General features: G+C 40.3%; 1 protein-coding gene across 1 annotated transcript in view; it reads left to right on the forward strand.

The window, feature by feature from the left end:
• Positions 1-17,138, forward strand: part of Mgat1 (alpha-1,3-mannosyl-glycoprotein 2-beta-N-acetylglucosaminyltransferase) — a 62,432-nt gene that overhangs the window by 25,642 nt on the left and 19,652 nt on the right. The window lies entirely within an intron of this gene.

Genomic DNA, 17,138 nt, shown 5'->3' on the forward strand with positions numbered 1-17,138 from the left:
TCAGGGGGTCTTCCTTGATCAAACCATAGTAGCTGGGAAACAATCCACAGGTTCTCAACTTCTGTGGAAACAAAACCAGAACCTCTTTTCCAAAGCGTCATATCCTTAGACAAACTGAAATCGAGATACCTTTAAATAAACATATTAATCTAACTCAGCAGCTTTTACAATCAAATGTCTCTGCTGTTAAAAATCCCAAATATCCCCAGACTGTGTGTGATTTTCATCTTTATGTGGCTTATTTTTTATATTACTTTTACTGTCTCTTTAAAGACTTTATTTTTTAAAACTATTTCTTTGTATAATTCTTTATATTCCTTTTCCTCTCTCTTCTAAGCCTACATACATTTTTATGCACACTGTAAACTGTTTAGGGTTTATTCCATCTGAATCTGTCTTATTGTGACTCTATTGCTTTAAACTATAGTATGACTAGAACTGAAATGGCAGCTTTGGCTGCTGGCTCCACCCACCTCAGCTTTCCAACATGGTAAAACTATGTTTATTGCCAGCTCTGGGGGAACCATGCTCATCACTGACTCTGTGAAGCAGTGGGTCTATGCCTCTATCAAAGCAGCATGTATCCAAGAAGCCACTTTTTTTTTTTTTTTTTTTTTTTTTTTGGTCTGTACTAGCAAAAGCTAAATCCACCATGTACCATGCTGTATGGCTTGCAGGTGCCACTGTGCACAGTGGTGGGAATCTGCCATGCTGCACTAAAGCCTATATGCTGTGAACCTGCCATAGTGTAGCTCAAGCCCACACACCACAGCATCTCTGTACCATGGTGTCTCTATGTCTGGACCTGCATGAGACATGAAGTAGAAAGCTTTTTTTTTTTTTTTTTTTTCTCTCCATTGTGTGTTTAAAAACCTTTTTAAATGCTGGGTGGTGGTGACGCATGCCTTTAATCCCAGCACTCGGGAGGCACAGCCAGGCGGATCTCTGTGAGTTCGAGGCCAGCCTGGGCTACCAAGTGAGTTCCAGGAAAGCTACAAAGAGAAACCCTGTCTCGAAAAGCAAACAAACAAACAAACAAACCCTCAAAAAACAAAACAAAAACAACCTTTTAAAAACTCTTTTAGGCCTATGGAAATTCGAGAGCCCCATGTTAGTATGTCAAACATAGTTGGAAGTTTTCCTGTGTCCTACCCAGTCCTGCAGCCGCTCAGACCCAAGTAAACACACAGAGGTTTATATTAATTATAACTGCTTGGCCATTTGCTCAGGCTTATTACCGACTAGCTCTTACACATAAATTAACCCATAATTCTCATGTATGTTTAGCCACATGGCTTGGTACCTTTTCACAGTTCTGCCTTGTCACTTAACATTTGTTACTTTGCTTTCTCTGATGTTGATTTTTGGGTAGTCACTGATGCACACCATTAGATTTCCTCAGTCCAAGTACTTAATAGTGGCTTTTTTGGGCAGTAGTGGCACACACCTTTAATCCCAGCAGTTGGGAGGCAAAAGTATGTGGATCTCCAAGTTTAAGAATGCCTGTCTACAGAGCAAGTTCCAGGATGGCTAAGGGCTACACAGAAAAACCCTGTCTCAAAAAAACCAAAAACCAAAACAGAATGGCTTTTCTTTTTCCTTGTTGAAATCTGATAGGCTACACTCTGGAAGCCTGTGACCTTGAGCCTTACATTTCCTACAGAATTCTTTAACAGCTCACATCCCTTCTTGATAGTTTATTATTTTTCAGGAATAAGGAACTTGGCTCAAGAGCTAATAAATTTTGTTCTAAAATCAAGATTCTAAAATGAATTCAACTGAACAAAATTACCCTGCTCAAAGTCTGTTGGCTTTAGTAAGGTTGGGTTTGGACATTCTCTCCATTTCGTTTCTGTTTGCCTCTTACAGAGAAATTTTATCTTCTACTTTTTATAAAATAATATCTGAGATAGAAGAGATCTGCTACCTACTGATAGTTGTAATATCTTAAGGTCATTTAAATTCAGTATCTTAGCCAGGCATTGTGGCACATGCTTTTAATTCCAGCACCCAGAGGCAGAAGCAGATGGATCTCTGTGAGTTTAAAGGCCAGTCTGGTCTATATGGTCAGTTCCAGGATGGCTAGGGCATACATAGTGAGACCCTGATTTTTAAAAAAAGTATCTTTCATTTCTATTTTCTAAATTGTTTAAATAACTTCTGGAGTTTTTTGCTAGGCTCTGTTCTCTGAATATGTCATTAAAACAAAATCAAAGCCAAGGAATAGGGTGTCCTACATTCCTGCTTTATCAGGATGCTGCTTCTTTTAAATCAAAGATGAAGCCAAGCCTGTTATTATAATAGAAATACTGTAATAGCAACACTGACTAATTTTTTCCTTTCTTCCTGTAATTTTACCACCTCCCTCCTACTAAAAAGTACTTTAAAAAACTACTTTTATGAGAAAAGTTGCAACTTTAGTGAGCACCACTCTCACCTCCTCCCACATCTAGAACCAAGTTTGTTTGTTTTCCTGTGGGAACTAGCTGTTATGGCTTGGATATAACTTGAGACCCCCCCCCCCAAAAAAAAATTTTTTTTTCCATGTTCTAGAACCTCCATTCCCAGCGTGGTGATGTTGTGGTGGCTGGAACTTGAAGAGATAGAGTCTAGTAATAATGAGTTAAGTTGTAATGGCCATCACCCCTGGAAAGGGCCTAATGTTGGTCTTCTGAAGCTAGTAAGCTCTTAAAGCATTAGACTGTTAGAAAGCCAGTTCCAACCTTCATTTCTAAAGCATTTTATTCCTTCTGTACATGGCTGATTCCCCTTCAGAGTCTCTGATAGGCTGTGATGTAGCCAGGTAATTCTCAGCAGGACTCTGGCACAATGCTGTTTAGAACCATTCAGATGTCATCCAAAAACCTGCATTATAATGTACACAGCATCAAATACCTTGTTGTAGCAACAGAAAACAGACCAATACACTGACTGGCTAACACTAGTGCACCTTTGGAAGGGCATGTTCTAAGTCTTTCATGTCCCCACAAATCTTCAACATAACCTGAAGTTGACTGTCCCATTATGGCTGATTCATTTAGGAGAAACTAGGATGTGCCCTGGAGTTCATCACTAACTCCATCTCTATTGTGTCTCCTCAGTCAGGAGCAGAGGACAGTGGCCAAATACCATGCCTGAATTTTTTCAAAGAGCAAGGCCTCTATGACTGAGCAGCTTCATGGCACTTACTATGGGGCCTATTGGCTCACTTCTCTTACCTTCCTGATAGTGTTCTTTTAGCCAGTCCCACAACTACAATATTGTAAGTAGGCTATGCAGACTGCAAGGTTAGACCAAGTTCTTTTTGATTAGCCAGGGATTGAAAGGTTTAACAAAAGATAGTGGCAATGGCAGAGAAGAAACATTCAGCACACCACAATAAAGCTCTGCTCTATTGTCTGAGAACATTCCCTTATTGTTGGAATACAACCACTTTAAACTTAAGTATTATACAACTTTTGGAAGGAGATAAATTAATTAATAATCTACCCATTTATACTTCTAGGGATGTGTTCAAACAACAACCTCTCTTAGTTCCTGAAACAGCCATAGCGTCACTAGGGCAACATGTGGGGGAAGTCAACCCAGCAGCTTGGCACTGTTCTTAACTGCTACTCAGCACCAAAGGGGAACTTTCCTCTCCAAACATATGGTTTTGATTTTCTAACAAAAGGATTCTTAGCATACATGACATTACTACATTTGCATTTATATAGTGACTCACGTTCTTGTGAAAATACACATCTTTTTGCATTTTTCCTGAGGGCTTCCTAGTAACTCATTGGTATTCTAGTCTCAGTGTAGCTTATTTAACTACCTTCTCATTAGGTCCTTCAATACTTACTGTGTAGGAAATCAACGGTTACACTTGCCCCTAGTCACTGCCTCTGGAAAGACAGCCTACATGTTTACATCTCATCCTTGCTTCACTATTAAGCCCCAGTGGGCCTGCGTCACACACTAAACTTTTTTCAAGGCAGTCTGCCCCTTAGCTTAGTTTATATTCTCATGAAAATATAAGGTCTATTCACATAGAGCTTGATAACCCTAATTGGTGGCTGTAACAAATTGCCACAGGTCTGTGACTTAAAACATCAATTTAGTATTGTAGTGTTCTGGAGGTCAGAAATAAAAAATGGGTCTCACTGAGTTGTAGATGCCACAGACTGCCAAGGAAAAGCCAACACTGGTGCCCTGATGGCCTCATGGGGCACTTCAACTGTTGCTCTGGACCACCCACCTGCTCACCTGTGAACTATTACCTGAAGGACAAGATAAAGACTTATCTTGTTGAAGCCAGTGGATTGGCCCATAAAATCATGTACCCTTTCAGCTTTCTAGTTTCTGACAACCCAGGGGGTTGTAATCAAAATGAGTTGAACAGAAGACAGAAGGGGAACACAAACACCATATTATTTTCATGAGCAAGAAATAAGCATTTGGGTACATTTAAGTCACTGAGGTTTGGGATTTATTTGTTACCCACACTTGTATATCCTACCTTGGCTTATAAAACATCCACTGACCTCCATACTACTAGTCAGAAGAGGCTAGGTTGCTATCAATGAATTAAAGGTAGAGTGACCAACATAATTCATTATACAACTGTTCCAGTGTATTATTTTCAACTATCTCTGGCTGAGTGGTAAATTATGTGGATGTTTATATAAAAAGAGAAAAGTACCCTGTACCACTCTTGCTTCATGGTTTGGGCTAAGCATTCTTGCCTACAATCTCTCTGCTTAACTCATTTCAACAATCACGCTGTTATATAGGGCATTGCTGTTACTTGGATGGGTGAAGTTGTGTTGTTAGTTCTGTACAATTTATTCATGCCAAGATTTGTGTCATTCAAGATACAAAACAGCCAAGTATGGTTTTGCGCATTGTCATTTCTCTAAGGCCAAGCATAATCCATGGTACAAAGAAGACCTCTAGTGAATAGTTGTGGAATGAATGAATTATACTAGTGATGGTTCTAAGGCACTATAACTTAAATGCCAAACTCTGTAAGTATGAATAAGATACTTGTAATAGGCCAGAGGCAGGGTTGACAAAATAGCCATTCCATGCAGGGGAAAGCCAAGTCTTAGACCCGTAAGGGCAAGAAGTGGTATATCACATTTTTTCATACTCTTTTAGCCAGACCTTAGTTACAAGTATATACCAAGGGAAGCTAAGGTATATTTGCCAACAGTTCTTTCTCTCCTTGCTCTTTACAAGATTCACCAAGATGGATCCTATGCCCTCACCTCACTAAGGTTAGGCTCTGGCCAATGGAGCGTGAGTAGAAATGATAGTGTGTCAGTTTTGGGCTGAGACCTTGAGGTGATCCAAGGATTTTGTTTCTGTTTGCCATTGGCACTGCTACCACCCTTCACGAGCTGAGTCTCAGTTTGGTAGTCATTGGTGAATGGAATCAGAGAAATAAATGACGCAGCTCTGAATTGATCTGTAGCCTGAAGCAGTGCTGCATCTGATAGCGTGGGAAAACTAACAATTTTCTTTACAAGCTACTAAGATTTGGGTACTGTTTTCCACAAACTTAGCCTTTGATTGCAAGGTTACTTTTACTATACATGGGAAGAATGAACATTTGTGAACTATAAGTGCTTTACAGACATGAGAGAAGCCGCTCCCAGGACAAAGCAGAAACAACTTCTTAGAGAAGATCATTTAGGAGTTCAAAGAATAGGTGGCCAGATTGGTTGCACAACTAATGTAAGCATGCTTTCCACATGTAATGGAGAAAGGATAGAGATTGGTCAGTCAAATGTCCAGTGACAAAGCAGGAGCACATTTGCCTGGAGGCATCTTGAGAATCAAGGCCAGGTAAATGATGGAAAACTGGGTCAAAACAAAACATTAAACCAGGTTGGGGGAAGTTTTCACATTGAGTAAAAATGTGGTGCTAACATCATAAGCCTGAGATAAGTGCATTTAAAAATATTATGTAATTCATGTCAGTCTGTCACTAAGAGGCCTGTACTATCAATTGAAATCTACCTCTAAAGGATAATTTCTCTGGAGAGCTCCACTGCCTCCAACTTCTGCAAACTGAATGCAGCTTTTTATGGGAAGCAGCTCTCTGAACTACTTGCTGATTATTCTGCCAACAAGAATTTGGATATGTAGAAATGACATTGATTTTTTTTTTCCCTACTTGGTTAATTGCTAGAGACTGGAAAGGTAGAAAGCTCTTAAGAGCATAGCAACTTGGGTGTGAATATCTACTTTGAGGTGTATGAATTAGCCACTTATCACATATTGGCTGCTAACATGAAACTGGCTGAAGAAAGTAAGATGATTAACACATTTCTTCAAATAGGGATATAGTCTAACTTTGACCCAGTTTTCCCTTAATACTTTATGAAAAGTATTGAACAATTAGGTATCAACAAACTGGAACTATAAATGCCTTCAACTTACATTTATATGTGCCAACATTTTACAAAATTTTAATTCTCTCTTTTCCACAAACACATTGATATATTTTTAAAACATACAGTAGATACAGCACAATGATTGCTAAAAATTTCAATATGAACCACCTAATAAAAGCAATCTTTTATCGAATTATACCACTATCACATTAAAGGAACTTAGCAATTATCCTTTTAGTAACTACAACTAATATAGGAGTCATTAAAAACTAAATTTAGGCTGGGCGGTGGTGGCGCATGCCTGTAATCCCAGCACTCGGGAGGCAGAGGCAGGTGGATCTCTGTGAGTTCGAGGCCAGCCTGGTCTACAAAGTGAGTTCCAGGACAGCCTCCAAAGCTACAGAGAAACCCTGTCTTGAAAAACCAAAACACAAAAACAAAACAAAAAAACTAAATTTATGTGTATGTGCATGGCACTTATGCCATAGCGCATGTGAACATGTTAAAGGGCAAAATGAGGAAGTCGTTTCTTTCTTAACACTATGTAGGTTCCAAGAACCCACCTTAGGTTGTCAGGCATGGTGGCATGCTCCCCTTCCTTCTGAGTCATCTCACTGGTCCCCCTAAGTCATTTTTTAAACTTTCTAATTGTCTTCTCAAGATTTGTATGGAACTTTCTATGATGCAACCAAGGTTTGAGGGTTCCATCTGGAGGTTAATCTGGAAAATCTCCCCCACATTTCCTTCTATATGGTTCTGACATATGGCACAGACTTGAAGAATCTGGGTAGCTAACTTGAAGGAGGCTGCATATTCTTGGCTTATCTACTGCTTTCCAGTGTTATATATGTTTTAAGTAGTATCACCTTTCAAATGAAGTCTAAAAGTTTGATTAGATTGGGGTTTAACAGTTTTTCTAAGAACACTTCATAGGCACCATGCAAGGAAGCCAACAAATTGGAATCTTCCACAAGGGATATGTAATGATTAAGATTTGGTTGGGGAAGTAACTGCTATGTTTCCATGGAAAAGTGCATTTGCCTAGAAATAGAGACTGGAACAGATAGTTTATATGCTAATACACTGTGAGTGGTACAATCTTATGAAATCAAGTGAGGAGAAGGTAAAAAAAGGGGGGGGGGACTACAATAAAGTCCCTACCAAGCTCTCCATGGCTTCATAGACAGCAAGGCTGACATGCAATGTTAATGCACCAGGACTTCTGAACAGTGTTACTTGTAGTGGAATTCTAGTAGAATCATTGTATCTAGGGCAAACATTAGAATGGTTGTTTTCTAGTGTTTTGACCTTGAAGAAATCATTGTAGGAAATAGTGAGTATTCTCTGTTATCTATAGTTGTTTTTCTGAAGAAGCTTACAGCCTTTGCCTGGCTTTGGTCACAAGATGGTCCTGGCACACTGAAATGTCTTGCATTTTGAATACTGCAAATAGTGCATAATAAGGAGTAAAATTGCAGGGGTGTGATGTTTTCTTTCTCGAAACAGATTAGATTAGGGGCTTGGGTATGAGGAACTTGTTTTATCCCCCAAAACAACTTTTGTGTAACAATCAATAGATATGCTCCTGCACAGCAGTTCAAGGTTCAGCTCATCAAGACTTCCTCCCTGCTGCCACAGAGCCTGAGTCACGTCCTGGAGCACCCTTCTTTGTTTGACCATCCTGGGTAACTTAGTTACTGTTTCTGACAAACGACTGGGGAAAGCCAAGGCCACTATGCTTCTTGGGATCCTGATCTGCTACTGCAGATCCAACCCTGGCAGGTGTAATGACAACCTCGCCGAAGGCCTATCATCTCAAAAATAAGATGGAAGTTGGTAATGAGCATCAAGTTTATCTAGTAATCAGGATCATTCTCTTCTCCCAGCCTTCCCTGCTGGCCCTTCTCCTGCACTTTGTAACTTAATTCTCCTCTTGCCACTCACTGCTCTAGTTTTTAGAGACAGGGTTTCTCTGTGTATCTCTGGTTGTCCTGGAATTCACTCTGTAGACCAAACTGGCCTCGAACTCAGAGACCCACCTGCCTCTGCCTCCTGAGTGCTGGGGTGAAAGTGTGGGCCACCATGCCCAGATTGAATTGTAGTTTGCTTTTTATTGCCATGATAAACAGCATGACCAAAAGAAACTTGGAGAGGAAAAGGTTTATTTCAGATTATCCAGGCAGGAACTGAAACAGAAGCCATGGAGAAATACAACTTACTGACTTGCTTAGTCTGCTAATACAACCCCAAAACCACCTGTTCAGGGGTGGTACCATCCCCAGTGGGCTGGGTCCTCCCACATCAATCACGAAAATGCCTGCAGGTTTGTCTATAGGCCAGCATGATGGGGACATTCTCTCAATTGAGAATTGAGGATTCTTTTCCCCAGATGATCCTAGGTTGTGTCAAGTTGACAAAAAACTAACCAGCAGTGTTACCATGAGGCAATTTTTGGAAAACTAATGTAAGAAATGATGAAATATGTTTTTTGTTTGTTTGTTTGGGGGGACTTATGACCCCACAGGCTAGTCCAGTCTTTCAAGGCCCATCTATCAGTCTGCAGTTTGATATATAATTGTGAAAAGCAGCATACTGGTTAATAGTCACATAGAGGGTCTTGAATCAGACTGAGTAAGTCCTAGCTATGGGACTCTGACAAAGTAGAAATTATCTGCAACTCAGTTTCCTCATCTCTTAATCAGAGTTGCTTTGTGCCTGGATTCATTTTTTAAAAAGATTTATTTATTTATTATGTATACAGAAGAGGGCACCAGATCTCATTACAGATGGTTGTGAGCCACCATGTGGTTGCTGGGAATTGAACTCAGGACCTCTGGAAGACCTCTGAGCCATCTCTCCGGCCCCTCATTTTTAAATTTGGTATTTTCTTAATTGACTTTCCATGTCTTCTAACATCTTATCTGCTTTTAGAATTAATATTTTCTTTAACTGAACTTCTATTTCTTCTAACTTCTTGCCAAGACCTGAAATTCTCTTTTCCATGTCTTAATTTGTTGTTGAAGCTTACCTCTAAGGTTTGTTTGACATCTTGAGTTTGTTTTACTTTCAGTTTAACTTCAGTGTGGGGTTTCTTTAGTAATTTTTATTTCTCTCTTAAATTCTACTTTCCTGTCTTGAAATTTTTTCACCATTTCATTCAACTCTTTTGTTTCACAGACTTCATTAAAACATTTAATCATATCCTCTTCATGGTCCTCAAGCATATTCATAATAACTATGCTGAAGTCCTGTGCTTTAGCTAAACTGCTTTCTTTAGGGCCTAAGGTTGCCAGCTTCTGGAGGAGGTATACTGTCTTGGCTCTAGGCATCTGGAGTTATGATGTCTAAAGTGTTTCTTTGCATAGGTATCTGGTCTCCTCTTTACTGGGTGGGTGTTCTGTTTTTGCTGCTGTTGTCCACTCTGGATCCTAAGTGTGGTGGCTGTGGGGTCCCTGGTAGAGTGTTTCTGCGGGTCAGCAGGTGTCACAAATGAATGGAGTTGGCTAGCTGGGAAGGCTGAAAGGGGCAGTGGGAAAGAATGAGGACCAACCTGGTTCTGTACCAAGAGTCGGAGTCCCCAGAGAATGGAGGTGGGGTGAGAAAAGGAGAAGGACAAAGGATAATGAAGGTCACCTGCCTGAGTCCCAGCCTCCTGTGGCCACTGGGAGTCTCTCTCTCTCTCTCTCCCCCTCTCTCCCTCCCTCTCCCTCCCTCTCCTCTCCTTCCCCGCTCCCTCCCTCCACTGAGGGAGGTTTCAGCAAAGATCTTCTGTTCAGCTCCACCTTACCAGCTCTGCTGTTTCAGCTCTCCTTTGTTTGTCCAATGAATGAAGATTTTCACACCCAAAACTCTTTTGAGAAAGAGATTTATTTGGGAAGAAGGAGTCCAGGAGAGTAGCTGCCTCTACCAGGGTAGAGAGGACAGTCTTTTTCTAACTGACCAGGCAGAGTGGTTTACACAGTAAGTCTTGGGGGGGGGGGTGGGGGCAGGGTCAAGCCCAGGCAGGGGCAGAGATGGCTCTGATCTGACTGAGCCAAATTGTGTTTCTTTCTGCCCTGATCTGAGCCACCTTTCCCCAGTTCTGGGCTCTAGGGTCAGGGTGGGTTTCTTTAGCCAGCCTCTTTTCCCTACACTCTGGAGCAGGTTTGAGGGTAATGACACTCTTTTCAGATGAAAAGGAACATATCAGATAAGGACAAAGGAGGTTTTGGTAGGGAGAGTTTCCTTTTTTTAGGGTGATGCACTGGAAAGAGTAGCCAGAAGGCCTTCCAGTGAGCCTGGATTTTAGTAGGGACATGTGGGCAGGGGATATAGATGTGAGGTCTTCAACATACATATGATAATTCATAGTCACGAACATATCATCTCACTAAAATGAGGTGCATAGAGCAGTCATTTCCATGGACATAAAGTGAATGCTAGGGTCTATCAGTAAAGGGAAATGGGGAGTTACTGCTCAGTGGGCACAGAATTTTAGTTTTGAAGGATGAAATAAGTTCTGAAGATTGGTTACGTAGAAATGTGAATGCACTTGGACTACTTAACTTCATTTTAAAAGGCTAAGATGGTAAAATTTATGTGTATTTACCAAGATAAAAATATTTTTGAAGCAGTGGAGGAAAAAAACCCAGGAGCTATTTATGTCATAAAATCAAACTAGTAGAAGGATTTTAGAAGATAGCCATCTTCAATGTCCAATACAGCAGACTGGAAGACTGGAAGATGGAATGACCAGTAAGACTGACCTCCTACTAAAACTAGATCTCACTTTGAGTCGCCACAGGGAGCTCAAGAGTTAGGGGTACCCTGAACTCAGCACTCTTTACCTTGCCTTGGCATTATGAAATGGATCTGGGTCCTAGAAATGAAGCTCCAACAAGCAGTGCATTTAACACGATGCACCATGACGGCTCTAGGGGACCTAGAGATACTTCTAGGCCTTATGAAGGCTCTGTCACCCTAAAGGCTGATGTCCAGATACATACACTTTCATATTGAGACAGTGAGATTTATCTCATGCCAAAAGAGATTATTATAGGCAAAACTCATATCTATGCTATTTTGCACTTGCATTTTCTATGATGTTCTCAACAGCAATGTAAGGTAGCTCCTTTCTTAAGATCTTCATTTTATAGAAGAGGAACTGAAATTTGCACTTCATGGTAGGTATGTGTTGAGGTGAACATTAGACTCTCATTTTCAAGTCTCTGGTTTAATGCAAGACCACTACAGGGCACTGGGCACTCTTCACCCTTCTCTTTACCCCCGCTGAAGAAGGCAATCAAGAGTGGCTCAAAATACTCCTTTCCTAAATTGTTTCTTTTGTTAACTTATTGGGACTTTCTACTAGGGTCACTTAGGTCTTCCAAAGTGGCATTAAAAACAAAGCACTTCTGGAGAGGTGGCTCAGAGGTTAAGAGCACTGGCTGCTCTTCCAGAGGTCCTGAGTTTAATTCCCAGCACCCACATGGTGGCTCACAACCATCTGTAATGAGATCTGGTGCCCTCTTCTCGTGTGCAGAGACACATGCAGACAGAACACTGTATATACATAATAAATAAATCTTTAAAAACAAAACAAAACAAAACAAAAAACAAAGCACAAAAACTTGAATATTGTTACCTGCTGATGTAGAAACTGTTGCTACCAGATAATTTTACAACTCTTTAGTAAAAAACAAACAAAACAATAACCATTTACTAAGCTCTATGTATTTTGCCTTGTTAAGAGGCACACAAGACCAAAACACAAGTTCCTATATCTACAAACCACACTGGAAGACAAGATTTAAATACGCAAAAGCTATCTAAGAATGATCCAGAAAAGTAAATAGTAAATTGAGTTTACAAAGTAAGTTCCAGGACAGCCAGAGCTGTTACACAGAGAAACCCTGTCTCAAAAACAAAACAAACAAAACCAAAGCAAATAATAATAATAATAATAATAATAATAATAATAATAATAATAAAATATCCTGCAATGTCAGTTTGCTCATCTGTGGGATCCTAGAATTTAATGAGGTTATTCTAAAATTTCCTTCTTTCAAATAAATGGCTACCTAGAGCTTTCATTGTGTATAAAACAGCATCACAACTCTTCTCATTTTTATAGAATTATGCATGGGCTACTTTTCTATTTGGCAAGTGAAGAAACCTGGGCACAGAGGGGGAGGGGGAAGAGTCTGTCCATGGGTACAAAGCTTTGTAGTATGGTAGCATTGAACTCAAACCTGTTCTGACACTCTTTGCCATAGCTCCTTCTGTGCAGGATAGACTCTTGCTTCCTCAAATTTCTTTACTTTTTAATGGGACGATGTATGTTGTTTTGTTCTTGGAATACTTATTTTCTGTTTTCCACTGTTCCACAAATTTGGCCCTCTTGGTTCAGATTTCTACAATGTGCAACCAATTTTCTAACATTTTCTTTGCTGCATCTATTCTGTAGCAATTTTCTTTTTATTGGAAGGAGTAAAACTCACTCTTATTTTAAGTCCGGCCTCTTCCTAGCTATCCCATTTCTTATAACTTGCCAAGTTAAATTGTCAGCATTCTAGAACTCTCTTTTCCACTCCTCTTTCTTAGTTTAGATTCCATAGCCTCTTCATGGGAAGATTTCTACCTAGTGAATCACTAGAACCCAAGTTTCTTCTATGACTGCTCCAGCCTCTCTGGCTTTTACTGTGGGTACTGCAGATCTGAGGAATGCAGAAAGGAATTAGACCAGGGACCACTATTCAGAGTGAATTTCAATACAGGCAAGAAAGAAGTATCAACTACACAGTGAAGTTTCACGTAGAGTGACATTTAAGTTGGTAACAAAGTCCGATAACTTCAGGAAATAGAGGAGATGGAGTATCTAGGCTGAAAGGAGCTGGGTCTCAAGTCTTTGGGGGCCTCAGGCCAACAGTCTCTGGGCTCTTTCCTGAGACGAACTGCCTGATCTGTTCCCAATATTGACAAACCCCAGAAAAGGCAAGCTCTCCCCCACCCCCTGCCCCCTGCAGCATTCCCCTCCAGCTGCAGCTGAGGGACTCTGATCCATTTGATATATTACCCAATTCTCTACTAAAATCCCAGATGTTTCTCAACCACTCAAAAAAGCATGTCAGAATGCAAGCAAGGAAGCCTAATAAGCCCAATCGACATGTCCTCAAATAGTCTGACTTTTTAGTAGGGTAAATCATCTGAAAAAGTCATCTCTTTAATAGTTCCTAGGAATAAATCAGTGGTCACAGACACACACCAACTTATCAGTGAGAGAACTGTGAAGTAGCAGATACTGTGGTAGACTGGACTTTTATGAAGTCCATGGTCTTCCCACCCCACAAACTGGACTGCTGAGCTACTTTTAACTTACATTTTTCCATTGTTCTGATGGAGCTTAGTGTTTGCTCTGAGAGGGATGATATATTAACAATATATTTGTCTCAGAGTAAAGATAGATCTAGCAAAGATCAGAGATTGTCCTGGGGGAAGATTAGCAGATGTATTTTTCTATATGCTTAATAAATGTTATTACTTAAAACAATAACCACTTAAATACTTTCCACAAGTAAAAATGATTATTCTGGCTTTAAAAAACAAAACAAAACAAAACAACCCTTCAAAATAGTAAAGGATGAAAAGGTTTTAAGTTAGTTGACATTGTTTTCTCCAAATTTCAAATGTTTTAGAGAGGCAGAGGGAAGTGATTTGGTCAGGGTACATGATGCACTGGTCACTGGAATTAGGATCAGAACCAAGCTCTTGAATTTAAGAATCAGAACCAGCTTAGAATTTAAGAACCACAACTACCCCACTTGAGTTTGGTTGTACTTGAAGTAAAGGGTGTATTTCTCTCCAACCCGAGGTACTTTCCTTCAAGACTGTTGGTGATAAACCTTTTCCCAAGAGATAGTCTAATCAATTTTATACCTCTCTGTACACTTCTTTACATTAGCACTTTTTTCATTTCATTTTTATTTTGTCAATTTCTGAGAATGTTTCCCCACTTCATGTGACCTAAAATGTCCTGAAGGCAAAGCATGGGTCTATTTCTGATGGTGCTCCTTGATCAGTTCCCTCTCCTACCTTCTCCCTTTGTACCCTTCTCCCACACAAGTAGAAACCCAGTATTGGAAAACTCAGCCTCTTGACTCAAGGCTTCAATTACTCATGGTGTATTACTAGGGCAACTCCTATTTGGGCCAGTCTAAGGAAGCACAGAAATGGGCAAATGCAAATTCATACTTAAACAGGCCTGGGAAAAGCCATAACTAATACGGGTAAAGAAATACATTTAAGAACAACTTGGATTTCTCTATTATATCAGTTGTATTTTAAGAACTCCAAGAAAAGAGGACAGATCATAGACAATAGGGAGCAGACGTTCAAGTCTCTCTCTGTTTGTAAGTGGGAAGAGTATTGCAAGTGCTTCCCTTGAAAGCTCAGTATACACAGCTCCTTGGCACTTAGGATTACTGCCGTGAACTCCCAAGTACTACAGATTTGTAAGCTCCAGTTTTAAAAGGGTCTCCACACTCATGGTCCAACCTGTTCCTTATGAATACCTGGCAAGGTAAAAGATAGGTTTCTGTGTCCTAGTTTGGTGAAGAAGAAACCCAATCTCTTGAGCCTACATAAAAAGATGACAGCACCTGAGCCTATCAAATATTCATGGAATTGAACAAATATATAGACAAAGGTTTTAAGGAAAATAGGGTGTTTACTCTTAAGCAGTATGTAATTTAACTAGAAAGAAATGTCCAAAGTTCAATTAATTAAAATCACAATTTAAAGATTAAATAAGTCAGGATAAGACATGAAAGAGTAAATAAACCTTTTATGGTGAGATGAGACACTGTGCTTCACTTTCTAAGTGCACTTAACATAGCCTTATCCTATCAAGGAAGTGAGATTCCCAGGGTGTTGCTCAATATTCTGATTTTTCATAGCATCTAAACAGTCTCTAGCTTTACACCTTAGTTCTTGTGAAATCTGGGTTTGCCACATTGTCTTACATCAGAAGTGCAAATGCTGGCTAAATTAACATTTTTTAAAAGATTCATAGAACATGAAAAAAGGGGAAAATTTAGTCTTTAATATTCTAGAAAATTCTATCCTCACCACCTGAGTTGCTGAAGGGGACTGATTTTAGAAAATGGTGCAATGACTAATGAATTACTCATGCAGAGAGGTAATGGAAAAGCGAGTCTTAGGAAGACAGGATAACCAGGAAAAAGGAGACTGTAAATAAGAAGTCAAAACGTCCTTTTTTAGGACTGTTTCCTTCTGCAACACAGTCTGGTAATTATGCTCACTGGTTCAACAGTGACATGAAGGCTATGGGGTAACAACCACTTCCTGATTGGATCTGAGTGTACTCAGTTATAGTCACCTGCCCACGATCAAGCCAACCAAAGCAGCACACATAACAGCACTACTGGACCTGGTGAGTTACAAGCAGACAGACAAACAGAAAGACAATGGAGGGGGAGAAGGATATGTCGAGGGGTGCCCAGAAAGCACAGGCAGTAAGAGCGGGGGTGGGGGTAGGGGGTGGCTATGATCAAGATACATTGTGTACATGTATGAAATTATCCAAGATTACATAAAAAAATAGTCTAAAAGTAGTCAAATCATTGCATGGAGATCAGGTGTGGTGGTGCACACCTTTAATCCCAGCACTCAGGAGGCAGAGGCAGAGGCAGAAGGATCTCTATGAGTTCAAGGACAGCCTGTTTTACACAATGAGTTCCAGAACAGTCAGGACTACACAGAGACCCTGTATCAGAAAAAATTTAAAAAACCAAAATTACTGCATGGATATATTTGTGAATAAATGGTAAGAATGGTAACAGACATTTTGAGCCTTTAGTACACAGACTGGGAAGTTCGAAGCACTTATGCATTAATTCATTTAATGCTCACATGAATTGAATAAAGCAAAAGGCTTTCATTACTTTTATTGTAGGTATGAAAAAACTGAGGTACAGAAAGTTCTGGCAACTTTTCCAAGTTATCACAGTTGTTTGCTGGCAGAACTGGAATAACGTAAAAAACAGAATCCTTAGATTTAAGGGTATTTCGAAAATAAACAGGAAAATAAACAGTGCAATTTGGAACTTTTAAGTCTGGTGCTTCAAAGAATAGTTTATTTAAAACGATTTTTATTTTATGTGTGTGAATGTTTTGTCTGAATGCACAGAAGTGCACTATATGTATGCCTGGCGGCCCAAAGGCCAGAAGAGGGTACGCGATCCCCTGAAAACGGGATCACAGATGATTTTAAGCCACCATGTGGGTGCTGAACACTGAATTCAGGTCCTCTGTAAGAGTAGCACGCATTCTTAACCGCTGAGCCCTATCTCCAGCCTCAAGTATGGGCTCTTTTAAAACAGGTGGCACTTGCTAGGGCAAGACCATGTGACCGAGTGTCACAGAGTTGAGTAGGCTCTAACATCTCTGCATCCGCCGTTACACTTCCGTCGCTCTAGGAGCTCATCCCTGGGGTTCGGACCTGGGGCTAGTCAGTTACTAGTTCCAAACCGTGCGTGTTCAGTAAACAGTAACCGGGCGCTCTCCATCCTTTTTAGGATGCAGCGGAACGTAGCGAGGTCCTACCTCATTCAGCGATGCAGTGGGACATAGCGAGGAATGAGATAAAAACTTTTTCTAGCGTTGCTACGCGGGAAACTGAGCTCAGTAACAGGTTTGCTATAACAGGCCTTGCCGATGACTGGCTCTTGGCATGAAGAGTGCCAAAAAGACCTCAAA

The sequence above is a fragment of the Onychomys torridus genome, chromosome 8 (assembly GCF_903995425.1).
Source record: "Onychomys torridus chromosome 8, mOncTor1.1, whole genome shotgun sequence".
NCBI lineage: Eukaryota > Metazoa > Chordata > Mammalia > Rodentia > Cricetidae > Onychomys > Onychomys torridus.